Source organism: Benincasa hispida, chromosome 2, assembly GCF_009727055.1.
Source record: "Benincasa hispida cultivar B227 chromosome 2, ASM972705v1, whole genome shotgun sequence".
NCBI lineage: Eukaryota > Viridiplantae > Streptophyta > Magnoliopsida > Cucurbitales > Cucurbitaceae > Benincasa > Benincasa hispida.
Genome location: NC_052350.1, coordinates 40279993 through 40296271, shown reverse-complemented (window position 1 = coordinate 40296271; position 16279 = coordinate 40279993). Strand labels below are relative to the sequence as shown.

The 16279-nt window shown below is 36.8% G+C and overlaps 1 long non-coding RNA gene across 5 annotated transcripts; it reads left to right on the top strand.

Moving 5' to 3' along the window:
• Nucleotides 1-1613: 1613 nt before the first annotated feature.
• Nucleotides 1614-7114, top strand: LOC120070582. Of its 5 annotated transcripts, XR_005479990.1 has the most exons (5): nucleotides 1615-2428; nucleotides 4117-4182; nucleotides 4263-4371; nucleotides 4465-4934; nucleotides 5630-5992. It is a non-coding gene; the product is annotated as an uncharacterized LOC120070582 (long non-coding RNA). The 5 variants fall into 5 exon arrangements; XR_005479991.1 differs by adding an exon at nucleotides 6725-7114 and having other exon boundaries at nucleotides 1614-4371; nucleotides 5630-5789; XR_005479988.1 differs by having other exon boundaries at nucleotides 1614-4182.
• The last annotated feature ends 9165 nt before the right edge of the window (nucleotides 7115-16279 follow it).

The window sequence follows — 16279 nt, the reverse complement described above, 5'->3', positions numbered from 1 at the left end:
ATGGGAATCGTAATTGAACTAATATATAAAGAGACGTTAGATTTTGGTCCCCAATATACCAAAACAATAAGCACTCAGTTTTTGTTGACTCTCATCTAGAGAGAGATCCCACTAAAGACATTAACAAAGACGAGATCCCACTAAAGACACTCAATCTTTGTTGAATCTCATCTAGAGAGAGATCCCACTAAAGACATTTAGAGTTTTGGTCGAAGAACACCATAGTCATCTATCATCATCTGGAAGCTATCATTAGTTTTTCATTGGAGTCCCATATATTATTTATTCTTGATAATTTGGCATAAAAGATCCTAATATTAATCTATTCTATATAGATTTAAAGTAATTATGTTAACTAATGAGTTAATATTGGGTAGGAGATTGAAAATTAGTTAGTATATGTGTCAAATGGGTCATATGTTAAGGACATCTTGATTTCATAACCATAATGATAAGCTTTGCGAATCACATCTAGTGATAATATTTTCTCTCGTTGAGTTTCTCATGAAATATGTGCCTAAAAGTAGGTGTGTGGTTGAGAATAATTCTTAAAAAAACAACAATAAAAGAGCAAAAGGAAGAAAGAAAAAATATTGAAAATTAAATCAAGGACTAGGGAGTTCAAAAATCACATATTATACTTTTGCCATTATAATATTTTAATATAGAGCAAAAGCTGAATTGGGTTGAGTTAAAGCTAGTCTATTTTAGTGAGGTTGAATTGGATCTCGGGTTGAACTAATTTTTATTCAATCGACCCAACACAATCCTATATATATATATATATGTGATGCAATATTAAGACTATAGGTTATAAATATAATATGATAAGTTAGTTATCATATTTATTTATATTATTTATTATTTTGAATAATAATCATTTTTCACAAAAAACTACCTTAATGATGGTTATGTAGTTTTATGGCAACTGGAATAAAATGGAAAAGTTTTTCATTTTTACCAAGGAGACTAAGACAACAAAGACAAAAGAACATAAAAGAGAGACTATACAATAGTCTACACGACAAATACAGTTCCTATACGATAGCCTAAACGATAGACTATCTACAAATACAGTCGATAGTCTACACGATTGGAAGACTTTTGCTATGCGATAGCCTAAACGATCGAGAAGTTCCTATGCGATAGTGTTTCTTCGATCGTCTTCCTCCTCCAAACACTTAAATATCCTCTTAACCAAAATAGTTAGAGCCCACCACTCTTGGGTTCTCACCTTGAGCATACTGAGGACTCCGACTGTTATTGATCCTGTTAGTTCGAGGATCGACTTGCTATTCATTGTTTGTTCGAGAGGTGTGTTCGTGACTTGTTCGAAGCATTCGTGAACAAGTTGGATCGCGGGATTACTTGAAAAACAATTCTTCAAAGGTATAATTTCTCAACATTTGTTTTATTTGAAAAACTTGTTGTAATTTACTTTGATTGCATAATTTATTTGAATGACTGTAAATGTATGCGTGCAATCATAAAGGAATTTGGACGATCCGCTTCCGCTCACGGAACTCCTCATGTTGAGTTTCCCTACATTTTCAATTTTTTTTCACACTACTTGACGTTTCAAAAATGTCAAGTTATATATTTTTCATTCATGTTTTAAGTGTCAACAATATTAAGTAAAGTGAAATTACTTTCTTGTTTTTTTAAGTCCAAAATTTTACTAACCCTTAGAATGCTTCACGCGAACCCCTGCAACCGAAACCCTCGCGATCCCCATGCCATACTTTACCTTGTCGTCGAAATCATTGTGATGTCTATGTCGAACTTCACCCTACCGCTGATTGGCTCAAGACCTCCACCACACGGTCGATTCCCTTCATCTGATTAAGATTTGTTTCTAACCTATCTATCTTCCTTCCCCAATTTCACCGTTTTTCATTTTAGTGCTTTATTCTTCCTTTTCCCTTTCCTTCTTCTTCTTCCCTTTCTTCTTTTCCTCATTTCCCTCCAATTTTAGAGTTCTGATTTCTGATTCCTTGCAGTGAAGCTTCTTCTTCTTCCATTTTCCATTTTATTCCTTTTTGAATTGAAGCCCCATGACTTCCTTTACTTCCGTCAAGAAGAACTTCTTGCCTCTGCGCCTTATTTCCAATATTGAAGATGTTCTTCCCAGGAGGAAGGGCACTGGCGAAGAATCCAAAGATGTTAGATCCCTACTTGAAAACTTAAGGGAAGTCTGCTGAGAGTTCTAGTAAGGGTCAAAATTCCACCTAGAAGCCATCAACTGTGGACAAAAACAAAGAAGCCAATGTAGGTTTCTAAAGAGAAGGTGGTTGAGAGAAGCCCACATCCAGTTGGAATACCGAGTAGTCTCGGGACGATGGCAATAGTGAAGGAGGAGGAGCTTCGGGTGAATCCAGTTCTGCCAATGATTGGATGTCTTCATTTGGTTGGGATCGTTGATTGAATGGTAATATCTCAAACGTTTCGTAGACAATGCAAAGGGAGTTTGGCTATTAACAAGATTGTTTCTTGTTAGAACATTTATGAATTATTGTACTTCTTTGTTAATTTCTTTATAACATGTTGAATATTTTGGGTGATGCCAAAAAAAAATTCTCTAAAAGCCTACACTTATCTTCGTTTTAAATTATCTTTCAGCCTTTTTTTGCCTCCTTCCATTGTGCTGCTATGAGAGAAACCACTATGCTTTTGAGATCCACTATAAGAAATTTGGGCTTTAATGTCGGTTGGAAAAAGTAAAACCAAATGTATAATGTCGATTTTTTAAAAAAATAAAAAACGAATCTTTAATGTCGGTTTTAAACGACATTAAAGGTCTAAATTTATTTTTTTCTTACTTTATTAAAAAATATATCTTTCATTTTAACCAAACCTTCTCTCTCCTTTCACCCTCTCTTATCAAACCCTCTCTTCTCCTTGGCCGTTCGAATCCCCAAAGTTTTCGTTGTTCCGATCGTTATCGTCACCAGCGTTGTTAGGGTCTCTGTCGTCGTCGGTGGTTGGTCTCTGTCATCCTATCGTTGTTGTGGGCGTTGTTCGATTGTTTCCATGGGCATTGTCGTGGGTCTCTGTCGTCTTCAACAACGTTGTCCAGTCGTTGTCATGGTCTCTATCACGGACATTGGTTGGATTTGTAGATTTGGGTCACCGGTGTTGGTGGGTCGTCATCGGCGTAGTGGAGTTTCGCCGTTCGTAGATTCCGTCAGTGGTGGAGTTCTTTCTTCTCCTTGGATCTGTAGATTCCCTTTGAAAATAAGGTCTCACCATTTCCGGAACTTTTAGATTCTGCCTTGAATTCCAGCTATTTACATCTGATGGTTGCACTTACTGCATCAGTGGAGATATTATCCCTTCCATACTTAAGTGCCATTTTTACATCTTTATAAGTATTTGGTAATTAATTAAGAAGAATGGTTGCTTCACTTTCTTTGCCTAGTTTCTCCTCTGTTTGATTTATTTCTGATGTTAGTCTTCTACAGTCATTTAGGTTCTCATCCATTGTTTTACAGTATTCATCTTGAATGAGAACAACCTTTCCTTCAAGAAAATTTTATTTGACACATCCTTTTTCTCATATAAAGCTTCTAATTTATTCAAAACTTCATATGTTCTGTATTCATCAATTACTTGCCTTAGTATGTTGTCAGTTACATTCAATAACAGAGTTTTTCTATAGGCTACTTCTTCAATATTCCGTTTCTCTACTTGAGTTAGGGTTGTAGGCAATGTCTTAGGATCTTCTAATCCTTTTAAGGTCTTTTGATATGTCAATATCATCTTAATCTTCTTTGACCACAAATTAAAATCATTATTTTCAGTGAACTTTTCAATTGCGTACTTCTCTACTGCCATTGATAAGTTCTTTTCCAAGTTTTGATACCAAATTGTAAAGAGAAAACGACTACACATGTCTCACTGTAAAAGGTAATACAACAATTGAATATGATTATCTTTCTTCTTTACTCTTCTGATCAACATGCAAATTCTCTCTAAAATTCTCTGATCTTTATATTCACTCACAACAAATCAATGGAGACAAAATTTGAGTAAAGAACTAGATGAAGATTAAGGAAAGTAGAAGAGAAACACTTGATTTATAGTGGTTCGGCTTATTTATTTCTACATTCACTCCAGAGAACAACCATTGACATCTTTATTCAAGATCAAAATCAAGAAGCAGACATTACAAAGCACAATCAGGTTTGATTCTTCACAAAGACTTCTTCTCCATCTTATAGCCCTAATTACAAAGCTCAAATCTTTTGCATTGATTTAAACAGTCAATAGGTTCATTACAGAAGAAGTACTCAATAGGTTCCTTTGAATTACTAAGCAAAACAGTTCCCATACAAATCTCTACTGAAATACAACTACACTTTTGGTGCATTCGTAAGTCGTTATTCCGATATCTCTCTTTTTCGAATCTTGTATTTGTTTCGCTTTTACTTCCGAAGTTCAATCTATCCTTAATGAATGTTGCAGTGTTTCATATTACTGTCATGCTCCCTAGCTGTGTTCTGCAACATCAGTCAATATCTGTGTATCGGTCGTATCATTCCAGGTTTTAGGCCATATGAAGACGGTATGCGTGCTGATGTTGGGGTGCCTGCTCTTTGATTCAGAGATGACATTGAAGAACATATCAGGGATGGTTCTTGTTGGGATGGTGGTGTATAGTTGGGTAGTTGAAATTGAGAAAAAAGCATCATTCTAATATTCGATTTAAATTATTTGATCATTCGATAAGCATCACTACAAGAATTTTGCCTTGAATGTACCATTTATGCACATTCCCAATAAACACGGTTAGTTGAATATGAATTCTGATAACATTTTCACTTTCAATCCTTTGTCTTAAACCTTTTTTGTTTGTGTTTTTTAGGTGTTTGGAATGGGTGGGAAGGAGATGGATTTCTTGCAACAGTAAGGGATTCAGGTGAAAATTTTTCCTGGTAAGTGCATTTTTGAATGCTTGCAGTTTTAAGCACAGTTTCTAAGTGTTTTCAAGTGACTCTAATGATATAAAAATTCCTGTTTGAGAAGTTATAGTGTACTTATTTCTCTTTTGACCATATTGGATTATAATGTAACAACCGTTTATGACTCATGGATACTATTTATTTGTAGTTTAAATTTGATTCAATGGGCTTGAGTTTGTGGGTTGCCCTATGGTAGTTTGTGGGTTATCCATACACTATGGTAGTTTTTGTGACAACTTTTGAGATTTGAAGTACATTGTGAGCTAAATTTGCTTATTGATGTATGTGTTCTTGAATATTAATTTCTTGGGAATTCTGATAGTTCTGTTGAGAACAAGTAGTTGTAAAATATTTTTGGGAGTGTGTTTTTTTTAACAGAAATTTTTGGTTTTGTTGTGGTAGCATCGTTATGCTACCGAAAATTTTCCATCGTCTTTGTATCTCATATCTAGGTAACACTATGGTTTTGTTGTGGTTTCTACCCTATTTATAGGGTCCCTAGGTTAATTTGAGGTATTATTCAATAAAGATTAGATTCAGGAAAACTCCAAGATTGGTCCTACATTAGTCCGGATTAAAAACAAAACCCAATATTTAGTTTTGATACTTGAGTTTGCCAGTAGCCAATTACAATATTAATTATTAAGCTTCTGGACTTGTTCTCCTAGGGTGAGCATGTGCGTGCTTTAGGAGGTGCTATAGCATCAGCTTATCTTCTTGGAGTTCCTCTAGGACATAATTCATCATTTCTTCAAGGTCCAACATTTGCACCTCCTCGGATCAGGGAGGCCATCTGGTATAGGAGCACAAATCCAACTACAAAAGAAGGTATTTTATTCTGGTGCCTTTATGAAGTTTCATAAAATTAACTTGGTATATGTTTAACGTGGAATAGCATTAAAGTTTGTTTATTCTTAATATAGAATAACAATAGTAGCATTATCCTCTGTTGTTACTTGAAATCTTATCACCTTTTCTATTTTTCAAGATGGTAAATCATAATTTGTTTCATAGCCTTGTATCCAAGACTTCAAAATTAACCCCAAAGAGTCGTGTGTATAAAGTTTTGATAATTAGTACGAAAAATCATCAAAATAAGATATATTAGAACATTATGATTTCAAAAGCAAACAAGTTGAAGAAACTAATTGTGGAACCTAAGGAATTTTTAATGTGTATTGTCTTTTCTGGACACTCATTTACTTGCAAGTTGGGCTACTTGACTAGACAACAGTTCTATGTGTAACCCCCTTGCCTTATAGCTATGTTAGTTGAAATTATGAACTCCATTGGCAAACAGGAATGGGACGGGTGCAATCCTCATAGGGAGGTTTGTAATTTACGACTCAGGGGTACTATTTATTTGTAGTTTAGATTTGATTCAAGGTGCTCGAGTTTGTAGGTTACACTATGGTAGTTTGTGGGTTATTCATGCACTATGGTAGTCTTTATGACAACTTTTGAGGTTTGAAGTACATTGTGAGCTAAATTTGCTTATTGATGTATGTGTTCTTGAATATTCATTTTTTGGGAATTCTGATAGTTCTGTTGAGAACAAGTAGTTGTGAAATATTTTTGGGAGTGTGTTTCTTTGAACAGGTTCAAGGTAAATTTTGGGTTTTGTTGTGGTAGCATCGTTATGCTGCCGAAAAGTTTCCATCGTCTTCGTATCTCATATCTAGGCAACAAAGCTTCTCTTCTTCAAGATCTTGAAAAAGAAGATTCTCTCATTTATTCAACTATTGAGTTTTCTTGTTTTGCAGATGCAACAAAGGAGTAAATATTTGGTATCGCAACCTTTTTATGCTTTTTCTTAGGGAACTTTAGATCCAACACATTCATTACAAGAATTTTCCCTTAAATGTACCATTTATGCACATTCCCAATAAACACGGTTAGCTGAATATGAATTCTTATCACATTTTCACTTTCAATCTTTTGTTTTAAACCTTTTTTGTTTGTGATCCTTTGAACAACAGTAGTCAGACAAAAATGCCTATAACCAAACACTGCTAAAGCTAGGGGGTTGGTTCAAGAAGAATTATGAAGGGATCCATACTTACCAAGTGGAGAGAGACAATAATCTCATAATGTTTGTAAAATCATAATGTTTGTATTACTTGTAATTTGTGTTTTCAAGGCCTGAATTATTGTACGACATTTTAAATTATAATTTTATAGCAGAATTTGTGGATTAAATGTAATAGATTTACAATCCATACATGAATAATATGTCATAGCCACAGCGTTCAATGATGATGTGCCATGTCATACTTTTTTACCAAAAAAAAGGATTCGACAACGGAATTTAAAAAAAATGTACAAAATCGGGCTTCAATGTCGGTTAAGAATTTTTAAAAAAAACACAAGCTTTAATGTCGGTTGAAAATTTCACTGAAGGTCTTTAATGTCGGTTGGAAATTTTACTGAAGGTCTTTAATGTCGCTTGCAACCGACATTGAAGGCTGTGCTATTGAAGCCCTTTAATATTGGTTTAAAACCGATATTAAAGGCAACCGACATTAAAGGACTTTAATAACACTATCTTTAATGTCGGTTGACAACCGACATTAAAGCCCGAATTTCTTCTAGTGAGAGATGTTTATTTCTGAAATATCGTGTCTCTAAACAAGGACAATTTGTTCTTCATTTTCTACGAAGAGGGAAAAGGAAGGTAAAACTCTTTATAACTCTAAATTCCTCTTTATTATAGATAGAAACAATGTATTACAAAATGATTTGAAGCTTGTTCAAGCGATTCTGTACATTTGTTCCAACCTTGTTCTAGGCCCACATCACTACAGCTGCACGTTCTTAAGGTAAGGCTTTTGAAGTTTCTAGTTTTATTGGTGAATCTTATGAAAACAAAAATTTCATTATCAAACTAAATTTTTTAATGCTGCTTAAGTATATACCCAATCGAGATACCCATTCAGATAAGATACATTTGTTGCCTTGTTAGTATTCTCTCTCTCTCAAGTTGGTCTCGACCTTGTTGAATGCCCTCATATCTACCTGTCATTAATTCCTAAGGTAAGGTTTACACAATTTCAGCCTTGATAGAAATGAAGTTTCTATCTCAAAACGCCACAACATATAATGGCCCTTAGTATTGATGTGTTACTTGTTTCAAATTTCTTCCATTTCTCGGAACAATTAACGCATGTAGATTATCTAGATTATCTAGATTCTCGCTAGAAGCTTGGAAAACATATGAAAATTTTCTCAATGTTGGAACTAATTTGAAAATTTATGTAAAGGATTGTAAATGCGTTTCAACAAAGAACGAGAGTTACTTGGGTGGCGTGTTTTAAGTTTTAACCATTAAATTAGATTTGTTTAATAAGAAAAATCCTTTTATCCTTAGGTTAGGGTCTCGAGATATTACTTTTTCCTGCGATGACCATAGATTTACTTGGAATTTCTCTTCCAAATGTGGAATTTAACCGCAACAACTAATTCTTATCTCAAGTGAGAGATGAAAGTTAATTGGGAAGAAAATTTGCTCATCATGAATTTAATTTAAGCTTAGTTATATTATGTTGATCTGTTGCTCAATAAGAATAATGATATTTTGTCTTTAGTTGAAATTTGACATCTTTATGTTTCATTTTGTAGTCTTTGGTGTGGCTATGTCCTCTGTTGAGATATTTAGGCTTTAATTTATGAATTATGCATATATTTAGGTTATAATTAGGAAGTTTGGTTATCGTCCTTTCTATAAATTTTCTATGTAAATCTCAAGTTAATACAAAGAAATTATTCAGTCAAAGATTATTTTCACATGGTATCAGAGCCCAATTACTGGGTTTTCTACTTTTTAGCTGCTTTCGATCTCTGCCTCCATTGACGACCGATTAATGAAGGCAGTTCCACACATAGATTTGTTCGTTGCCACAAGTCCCGATCCGCCTTGCCTAGACAGCTCCAACAAATAGCCCAAATCGCCGCACTAGTGTAGATCTACTTCACACCCACTTTTTTGGAGGTCTGTCCAGACCATTGATGACTCACAAATTTTCCTCCGCACTCCCCCACTCCAGATCCACAGTTTCGCTTGTTCTGCCTTGTCGTCGCATGCTTTGCTCCATCATTGCTCCATGCTCGTCATCTGTCACTAGTACTAATTCATGGGTTTTAGTTCTTTGGTCATGGGTCTTAAATCTGTCGTCCAAAGCTCTTATCACCCAGAAATACACGTGCGCACAAATGTCCAGATCTGACTTCGTACAGATTCATCGATCATCATTCGGTAGCCCACTCCCCCACTTGATGCTTGCCTAGATCTACCACAAAACAAACCCTATCCCTCATTCAATGCTCGTACATATCTGTAGCAAAACAAACCTTCTTCCTCACTCGATGCTCACCTAGATCTACCATAAAATAAAACCCACTCGATGGTCACCAAGATCTTCCGCAAAACAAAACCCATTCGATGCTCCCCCACTCGATGCTCGCCCATATCTGCCGCAAAACCCCTCTCCCTCACACGATGCTCGCCCAAATCTACTGCAAAACAAATCCCACTCGATGCTCCCCCACTAGATGCTCGCCCTTGCTCCAATCCGTGATGCTCGTCGCGCATAGATTTGTTCAATCCGTTCCATATCCACCTTTCCTAGATAGCTTCGACGAAGACCTACCATGGGTTCAGATGGGTTGCTCCTCCGCCACTCGTTCAGTCGAGATCTTAATCGTCTAAACCCTCTCCCATCCCCATGTCCTTCATGCATTAGTTTTAAACCAGTCTAGTTTCAATCAAACCGGTTCGGTTCAGATGGGCTGATTGGGTTCAATCAACTTTGTTTGGTTTCATTTAGTCAGCCCAGTTAGTTTAATTTAGTCATCCAAGTTTGGTTCAGTTTTGTTCTAAGTTGATTCTTTTATCGATTTCAGACTTTGTTTAGTTTTCAGATTTTCCAGAGTCCCTGTTTTGTTTTATCTTTCGATATATTTGTAAATCTCTGTTTTTAGCTTAGCAGTTCGTGGGCTTTGTTTTAGATTTTTATGAAGGTCTCTATTTCAAACCTAAAAGTTCGTGAGTTCCTGCTTATAGCCTATAAGTTCTCTATGTTCTAGTTCTTCATGAGTTTCTGCTTCCCGCCTAGATCTACCGTGTTTTGATTCAGAATTGCTTCTTCAATTTCTGTCATCCAGTTGTTTTTAGTTTATTCGCTTACAAACTCAAGTTATTTTTATCACCTTGAGTTTGAGGGAGGGTGTTGAGATATTTAGGCCTTAATTTATGTATTATGCATATATTTAGGCTATAATTAGGAAGTTGAAGGAAATCAGACATGACGATTTCTATGAGCAGTGACATGATCGTTCCAAATTCCATTCGAAATTGAACATACACAATCACAGTCTTAAAACGGAAACTCATAGGTCATGCAACAATTAGAAATTACAGCATGCTAACAAGATAATCAAGGGATAGAGTTTGCATACCTTTGAAGTATGATAACTAACTTACCATATTATATTTATAACCTATAGTTTTAATATTTCATCTCATGAAACATACAAACCATAGTTCTTTTTCTATTTTATGGTATTTAATGTAAATCATATTTACATTAATTCTCCACTTGATGTATCTCATACATCACACTAAATATATCATATATAATTGAATTTTCTTTTGTCAATTTGAACATTTCAAATCAACTGATTCTCAACTTGAATCTGTTGAGCTACCAAGGGGACCTTATGAACCTGTAGCTTGAAGCTCCAACGATACGTGAATAACTTACTAAACTCTTTAGTCACGGGATCCACTATCGGTTAAATGTTGGGCACTCCACTGAAGGCCGACAGTTGGACTCTCCTTACTACAGATATATTTTTGTGTCCATATCAGTCAATCAACAGTGTGATAACCCTACACAGATCGCTCGTAAGTACAGCTGGACCAATTTACTGTATTTCCCCTGTAGTTACTTCTAACTTCTTAAGTACCATTGATCCCTCTAATGAACATAAGTCATAGTCCTTCTATGACTGAGTCCTCTCTTCCAAAGAGAGGTTGTGGCCACTATGTTCAAGACCCGGAATCATTTCTTAAGGGAGCAATCTATCTACTTACCCCTACTTCAAGGAAGGAGTGAATTCCATCTTATGTAATTAAGTTCCCAGCTCCCCAATCAGACAAATCCCCAAAAAGGTAGGTTTGTTGAGTTGGCAATCTGGCCACTTTCACCCATACTAATCAAAGGACCGCTCTTAAAGGCATGAGTTCCCAAAACACTTAGGATTAAGGTCATGTCACTTATGGGCATTTAGGTGAGATGTAAGTCTCAAGTATCAATGGCGTTATATAAATAGATGAATGATTTCGTGGTCCGGTCTTATACAAACTCTTTGTATAGGACACCCCCGCTCGCATGTCTCTACATGAATGGTCAAGATCAGACCATCTGTAGTAGTTCACAACATTTTTAAACCTCTAGAAAGTGGGCTGTATTCTAGTGTCACCAGAATAAGGTATCCCTCCTTAATCCTTATACTATAGATCTTTTTAGGTTATTACTTAAGGCATGATCCATGATGACGAGTAGAAATGCACGTCATTATAAGTCTTTTATTTAGAATTATGAGGACTGTTAAGTAGAATATGCGGCGATTATATTAGGAATTCATGAGAAAACGAGCTTGTGTCGATCGGCATTAAGAATCTAGGCTAACCCATTTTTATGCGTTATTATGCATTCAATTGTTTATTTTTGTAGCAAATGCAGGAATCGATCACATGCTTGGAAGCCAGGCTATTGCGAAGACAACCGCATACAGTGAATCTCGCCATACGCTTGACGCATGGATGTTGTGGCCATTAATCGCATGCGCCCATCGCATAAAGATTGTGGCTACAGAGTATAACAATAATAGAGGGATGACCGCAAGGGTGGTGGAATGCGTTGATACTCTAGAAACCAAGCATGAACGCATACCTCGGGAGTATCAAAAGGTGATGTTGGCATTTCACCTACCACGCCGTTAGCAGTAGAGATTCAGAGCAGGTCCATCACATTCATCACGCCATTAGCTGCAGAATTTCAGAGAAGGGCCATTAATGCTGTCAGGGATCAAGCTCTATAAATAGAAGCCGTAGAGCAGAACTTCAAATTATCCAAGGTTTTTCGCCTGAGGTTCCCTGCCTTAGGACAGATCCATGTGATCTAGACCAAAGCGTGAAAAGATAGTCTTGAGAGTTCTTCATCCCCTCAACTATTTCGAGTGACTACCGGAGCCTTCATCGAAGTTAGAGCTCGAGAGAGTCTACTCCACCACCCATCTATGGCACCACCAGCAGCCTTGACACACATCTGATGGAAGCAAGACATTGCTTGCATCTGGCCCTCCATATCTCTTCTATCCTTGTATTATATTACATTGTGGCTTAAGATTAATACATTTTGTGATCAATGCATTTCTATATTTTCCTTTGATTCTATCTCCATCTTCATTTACTTAGCATCCTTTATTTTCATTGCATTACTAAATAAGACTACTAGAGTATCGCATACTTAATCATGTGGCATAGACATATGTAGCATGTAGCAAACCACTAGAAGGTGTGCATTGTACGAGTATTGTGAGAAAATCCTATTTGCTTAGTGTGAAGCTATAGCAACGCTTGCCTATAAGCGAACGCAATGCTTGTCTATGAGTAGAATCAGCAGCAACCAACTACTCGGGAGGGTAAGTAAATGATCGCATTAAGCAATGTAAGAAATTGTTCACTAGAGATAGGAATAATCTTACGTCAACCATGTTTTATGTGATTACCTTGTCTTATGTGTGCGCCCATCACCCCTTTAGAGCTGCTCGAGAGAGAGTCTAAAGAAAGAACCTAGGCTTGAGAGAGCTAGGTTAGAATCTAGGCTTGAGAAAGCTAGATTAGAATCGCATAAGTAAGAATGGAGACTTAGGAATAAGCTCTATTTGCCATTACACATTGCATGCGTCTTCGTCAAGTGTGTGTATAGCATGATCGCATAGCTTGTGCCAGTTGGGGTTACCCTTGCGGTCAAGCTTAGTGTTGCGATGAAGACATCCTCGCCATTATATCTATTTTTCCATGCATCTTACTAGGCGTTAAAGTTATCGTGTCTCCATCTCTCACAGTCATACTTCCACTTCTTAATTTGTTAGTTAGGAGTAGGAGTAGTGTATAGCCCATAACCCTCATCATTCTTTTATTCTTCGCCACAAACACACTACCGCATAGAATTTAGCTACAAGTCCCTGAGTTCGACCTCGGATCACCCGAGAAACTTGCGATCTCGTTATACTTGGCGAGAGCACAAGAAAACTTGTGATAGGAACGCATGGTCATTGTACACGAGATTAACGCATACTTTCCATTCGAACGCATGACCACCAACGTATGAGAACAAATGCATAATCTAAGACATGCCTCATATATTGCATTTCCAAATTTCTATCTTCAATCCACTTGTATATCTCATATACATGCTTAAGTTTACATAAAATAACCACGAATCTTTGTTTATTGGATATGAGTAAACGTAAAATAAAATAACTCTTATTTTATTCATAACAATGTGTACAATATTTATAAACTACGAGACTCTGGGAGAATTAGGATACCAATCCCAACAATCTCCTACCTGACCTAATGCCTCGGGAGACTAATATACAATACATGAAAAATACAAGTAAAATATACAATAAACTAGGGCATACTCTATACCCAGTATCATCTCCCACTTACCCTAGACAAGAAGCCGCATGTCCCGTAGACCCAGACTTTCCAGATGACCCTCAAACACTTTAGCCGTGAGAGCTTTTGTAAATGGATCAGTAACGTTGTGCTCTGACGCAATCTTCATGACTATCACATCACCGTGATGCACAATCTCCCTTATCAAATGATATGTCCGTTCTATATGCTTCCCTCTATGGTGACTCTGAGGTTCCTTCGAATTTTCCATAGCCCCACTATTATAATTATAAAGAGTGATCGATAAAGACATTTGGAATAACTTCCAAATTTGTAAGGAATTTCCTTAGCCAAACAGCCTCTTTAGCTGCTTCAGAAGTGGCTACGTATTTGTCTTTCATAGTAGAGTCCGTGATGCATCCTTGCTTGATGCTTCGCCACACTACAACCCTTCCATTCAGAGTGAACACTAAACCTTATATCGATTTCTGAGAATCTCTATCGGTCTGAAAATTAGAGTCTGTGTATCCTGTAAGGATCGAATCCTTATCTCCCTACATGAGCATGTAGTCCCTCGTTCTCCGAAGATACTTGAGGATCATTTTGACCGTCGTCCAGTGATCTAATCTTCGATTAGACTGATAACGACTGACAATCCCTACTGCATAGCAAATGTCAGGTTTGGTACATAACATTGCATACATTGATCTTCCAACAATTGAAACATAGGGAATCCGTTTCATCTTCTCAACCTCTTGAGATGCTTTAGGACATTGATCCTTAGACAATACAATTCCATGCCTGAAGGGTAACAAACCCCTCTTGGAATCCTGCATCCTGTACCTGATCAACATTTGATCGATGTATGATGCTTGAGACTGAATGAACTCTTAAACAAGAGTATCCATGAGCGGCTTCGGATCTTTTTAATTTCATTGTGACCGAATTAACACACATACATTCTAACAAACAGATATACATTGTAACATTAATTATAGGCATGCTTTCACAATTAAAATACAACAGATTGAGTAAACGTACCAGTTGAAGACAATCTTCACTAAAACTCAATCCAGCGGAAGCGACTCCTCTATAGTTCTTATCGCTCAGCAAATAGTCGCCTAGCAGCACCACGATCGTCTACACGAACGGCAGCGCACGAACAAACAGCAATCGGGGATGACACCACCATTCAAAGCCCTTGGTATTCTCGGAGTGACAATCCAAAGAGCAAAATTTGATGGAATTGGTAGAGGAAGGAGGAATGGACGATCGTCTAGAACGAACAAGCAAGTGGGAGATTGTAGATGACTATCGTATAGTCGGGTGCTTGTCGTTTAGGAAAATGTACACGATCGTGTAGGTTTTAGTAACGATCGTCAAGTAAATATTAAGCGATCATTTAGAACTTGGCGCACTAAGCGATTGTTTATAGAATGTGAGCGATCGTTTAGCAAACGCGTACGATCGTTTAGTGCGCGGGTATGCGATCGTTTAGGCGATGGGCACTATCGTATAGGCTCTCAACTCAGTGATCGCGAAGTTTCCACACCGTGAGCGAAATTTTTTGAACTCTTTACAAAATGAAAACAATCTTCATTTTATTCTTCAGTTACAATAACTGAATTGAATTTTCCCACTTTCACACGATTTAGGAGAAATTCTCGACCAATTATCTCATAACCGCTTATTCAATTAAATAATGAATATAAACATACTATATTCTTAACCTATAGTTTGATATCACATATCTACTATAGTAATTTCTCTTCTGCTTGATATAAATCATATTTATATCTAATTTTCTCAAAAACAATGTATCTCATATATTTAGTCAATTATATCATATAATTAACCAGTTCAATTATATCATATATAATCAAACTCCTTGTCAATTTGAACATTTCAAACTGACTCAAAAACTAATTCTCAACATTATTCAAGCTATTAAGGGGACCTTATGGACCTGTGGCTCGAAGATCTAACGGTACGTGAATAGCTGACTAAACTCTTTAGCCACAAGATCCACCATCCGTTAACTGCTAGGCATTCCACTAAAGACCAACAGCTGAACTCTTCTTACCACAGATATATTTCTGTGTCCATTGGATATAACCAATCATGAGTACGATGACCCTTCACAAATGCTCGTAAGTACAGCTGGGCCAATTTACCGTTTTGCGTCCTGTAGTTACATCTCACTACTTAAGTACCACTGATTTCTCTAATGAACAATACAACATAGTCTAACTATGTGTGAACACCTCTCGGGCCAAGAGAAGGTGTGTGGCGCCACATCGTTCAAGTCCTGGAATAAGGCCTTAAAGAAGTTATCTATCTACTTGCCCTTGCATCAGAGAATGAGTGAATTCTATCTTGTGTAACTGAGTTCCCAGCTCCCAAATCAGACGAATTCCAAAGAGGTAGGTTTGAGTCGGAAACCTAGTCATTCGCACCCATGTAAATCAAAGGACCGCTCTCAATGGCAGGAGTTCCCAACTCACTCAAGATTGAGGTCATGTGACCTATGGTCATCCTAGTGAAATAAAGTCTCTGTCATGAATGTTGTTATATAACGAGACGTTAACACTTCGTGGTCAGGTCTTCAAAAAACTCTTTGTATAGGACG